Below are 4,392 nucleotides of genomic sequence, written 5' to 3' on the forward strand. Positions count from 1 at the left end.
TATATATTTTTTGATTGCTTGTTTTCTGCATGGTATTGATCAATTGTCTTAAGTCATCCACGTCCAGTAACCCATTTTTCTCAGAAAAGCTGCTAGGCTAATGGTATTACTTGTGACTGTGAAAGCCTTCATGAAAAATGAACTTTCCCACCCCAGTGTCATATCTTGGAACCTTTGTTTCATAAGCTCCAACTAGGTGAGACAATTGATGTCTTTGGAAAAAAAGGTTAGATTTTCTGGAGAAAATAGCTCTTGAACTTGAGTCTTTGTTTCATCAAAGGCAGCTGAGTGAAATAGAGGGTTGCATTTGGTACTGAAAATTCATACTTCAGAAAATGAAATGCCGCTGTGAGAGGATGCTGCAGGTGTGGATTTGAAAGCTGATGGAAGAAGACTGTGAACAGAATTCTACCTCTTTGCCAACACTGTGACCAGCATCCCAGGATCCATTTATTGTGAACAGGTTCCTGGTATGTTTGCCTGTTCTCCCAGTGAATCACAGGCGGCCCCAATGGAGTTCCACAGAGGTTGTCAGTGGCAGTTAGGAAAAGACTCTGAAGTAAATAGGAAAGAAGAAAAGATGGAAGACATACATGGTGGGGGAAAAAGGCCTGAGAGTCTTTCAATGAAAAGAATGGTAAGTAAACATGAGTGGAAGGAAAAAGTAATGAAACATTCAGGAGATGGGGCAAGATCTTGACTTGAGAGCCAGAGACCAGCAGCCTAGCGAGTGTCTAGAAGAGTGTGAGAGCCGCAGACCCAGAATAAAACCCATCAGTCGTTCAGAGTATGCTGGCCTTCCCCATTGCCTCCCCCACTTCAACCACTGCAGCGGGACAGCCCTGGAATCAGTGAGTGCAGAATCTGATATGGCCGGTGGTAAGGGCTGGGGACTTGGCCACACAGATGAGCAAGCCTGCTCCCTGGAGGGCTGTCCTGCCTATCTGCCGCAAGAGGATCTGACCTGTTATGTGAACACTAGAGACTTATCACAGCTTAGAGGATTTACAAGGGATTTGATTGCTGCTTTGGAGTGGGCAGGCTCGCTGCGCTCAGATGGGCCCCTGCAGGTTGTGGCATCTTGTTTTCTTAAACTAGGGGAGGGGTGTTTGATTTGTCAGGAGGGCCCTCAGCTTCAGAGACTGAGGAGGGGTAGAGAATGTGTGTGCGTGTGTTGCGTAGTGTTGGCGGGGAGTCGGGCCGAGGAGTGGTGTGCAGGAATAAGACAGAAAGTGGAAGAAAGAATCTATTTTGGAAATTTCTCTGCACAGTAACATATGCACCCTTCCTCGGCTTGTAGGAAAGAAAGCTGATTTTTTTCCCCCTCTAACATAGGTAGTTTTGGACAAGCTTATAAAGCAACTCTGAAAAAGAAAGAGGCCCTAACAATTCCCATCCTACTTCCCCTGTTTTCAGTGGCCCTTGTGTTCAGTGTTGAGCAACCAGAAATGCCAAGAATTGGCTGTAAACCGGGACCCATGCCCTTTTGTCACATCCTATGAAGGGGAAAGCTTTTTTAAAATGTGGAACTCTCAAAAACAAAAATAATATTTTGTGAATGGATCCTTACAATAAACAAAGAAAACAGAATGATTACCTTAGGATATCAACTTTCACGTACAGTTTAAATATTACTACCACTTGGGATCAACCGAATACTTTCAACTCTATAAAGTTTCCATTATTTCATTTAGCCAGAGAAATATGCCGGCTAATATTTTATTAAGTCTGAAAATACTTTAACCAGGCCTTTCTATATCTATCAAGTTCAAAGAGATGATATAGTTCATGTATTAAGACTCCATAAAGTTTAGTACTAAAAATGTGGATTATATTTCCAATACTTATTAAATATTTTTGTCTATTGGCTGATTTATTTTAGACCCACGGGCACATGTTTTTATTGCAGGGTGGGCTTACATATGCTCCTTCTAGATGGCTCTAGCATCTTTCTGCTCATGAAGATCACTTAAGATGAAAGGCATAAAAATAAGGTATATTTTAGGTATCTAGGCATGTGTTTAATACAGCCCTTCTTTATAATACTTATTTCTGGTCCTGGGCATCAAAGAAAAAAAAATGAAAAGTCGGCACTGTTCTCTTAAAAATACGTCAAGGCCCCCAACTCTTTAACAACACAGGAAATGTCAAATATTATATGGATATAAATAACTCAGTAAAACAGGGTTACAAGAACATCTGGCTTTGCACAGTTCCACGCACTCGGCTGGCGCAAAGATATTTCAGTAATACTATCCAGTCGTCGGGTTGTGTGAGACTGTGGGGCACAGAAGGGAATTTGAGTGTCGAGTGAAAAATGTGCTTGTAAAAAGGTCTGGGTTGTTATCTGTCTAATCCGTCCTAATCTGTTCAGTCATTTGCTCTGGGGGCTCTTAAGAGAGGAATACTGACCCCCCTCTGGAAACTAGTCTTTTAGACAGATACCCCTCGGGGCCCCAGGGTTAGGGAGGGAGGGCAGAAGGTTAACGACCCTCCCCTCGAGGAGCAAGCTGCCCCAATGATAACTGGAGAGATCATTTTTAAAAGGGACATCTCAATTTTCGGGAGGACTTGCAGCTTTATTTCAGATCTAGCACTATGGAGGTGATCTGAAGGGAATGTGGTAATACACATCTTTGCTCTTGTTCATTTTGTCTTTTCCCTGATGGGTTCCATTCCTTGATTCCCTTCCTCTCTTCCTTGCCTCACATTCTTCACTGTAGGCTTTCCTTTTATTTTTAAGACTTCCTTGGGCTCTGGGCAAGCCACCATTTGTGGAAGGCAGTTTGTGCAGTTTGGACTAGTTGGTGTTCATTTCACGTATACAAGCTTAAAAAAGAAAGCAAAACTCCAAAACAAATATACACAAAAAACCCACACAAGGCATTTAAGGTTTATGGTTTTCCTCTATGTCTAAATTAACATGTCCATCATTAAAAATAATAAAAAGCAGCATCATCCATGTCAAAAGGAGACAAAGTGAACTATAAGTGATAGGTAGATCTTAGATCCTTAAATGATTCTCACTTATTTATTCTGCAAATATTGAGTAACTACTATGTGCCAAGCACTGTGGTAGGTAAAAACTCAAGGCCCCTCCTTGCCTTTAAGGAACTCACAGTCTAGTGGAGGAGGCAACACATGGAAATAAAGTTACCATATGATACAATGCAATACAGTGCAACACAAGGCAATACAATGTTTCTAAAATGAAGTGAACCAATGAAAGAAAGTAAATATCAGATAAAAATAACTTGCTTAAATATCCTTTACCATCCATTGGAATATCTAGTTACACTTGCATCTTTCCACCCCTTCAGCAGTCTTTCTGGAAGTCATTTGATCCTTAGTTAAAACCAAGTCTAGCTGGAGAAACACAGACAGCTCAGTAGCTGAATGGCCACGCTCCTCAGTGCTAGAGCCGGAAGTGCAGGTGAAGCTGATTTCTTTCTGAAGCATCTGGGAGAAACTGCATTGAGCTGAAAGAAATCCTTTGATTTGGAGTGTGGTTCACAGGCATGCAGATAATCTGGTTCTTACAGGGGTTCTTGGGAACCCCAAAGTGCTACCCTTAACACATACAGTTTTGTGGGGGTTTATTTTTTTCCTCAAATTATCTTATTATATTCATTAACTAACTGGTTAATTCAACTACTATGTACCTAAAGAGCTCCTTCTAGGTGTCAAGGTCTGTGATAGATGACAGTCCTTGCTTTCAAGCTCAGTCAGGTGGGGAAAGCCATGTAAACAAACAATTAAAACACAGTGTGATAAGCGTTAGGAATCCTTGCTCAAGATCAGAGGAAGATAAAGAAAGCTCTGGACACGATGCTAAACTCCGGGAGGTGAGTGGATTGGCTTCTGATGGATCAGAGTAATTCTCACACTGAATATTTCAAAGACAAATGGCACTTTTCATCCAAAATCATCCTGATTGGCTACATACCTTGTATATATTAATCAGATTATTTCCCAATTCCCTTTCACTGTGTGCTCTGTAGACTTGGCTTAAAAGGTATGGCCACTCGTCAGCCTGAACTGAGGACCCCGCCAGACCCTGTGATTAGCTCCCCAGAACATTTCGAGGATTCGTCAGGTTAATGTGTTGGTGGGATCCCAGCCCCCACAGGTCCAGCCCATCCCCAAACACCCTGTTGAGCATCACCTGCGAACCTGCTCTTCTACTGCAGTCTTGCCTTTCTATTCCAGGGATTAGAGAGAACAAACTGCCGCCAGACAGCATCGAGATTGTGACACAGCCCAGTACACTCCAGGAAATTCAAACGGACAGAAACTCCTGCCTTCTGCTATTGCAAAAGTGGCTTGGTGTAGCAAGATGCTAGTTTAGGACTACGGGCTGCCACTAAAGGCTCCTGACCCTCTCCGCAGAGA

Source organism: Mandrillus leucophaeus, unplaced genomic scaffold (assembly GCF_000951045.1).
Source record: "Mandrillus leucophaeus isolate KB7577 unplaced genomic scaffold, Mleu.le_1.0 Scaffold724, whole genome shotgun sequence".
Taxonomy (NCBI): Eukaryota; Metazoa; Chordata; class Mammalia; order Primates; family Cercopithecidae; genus Mandrillus; species Mandrillus leucophaeus.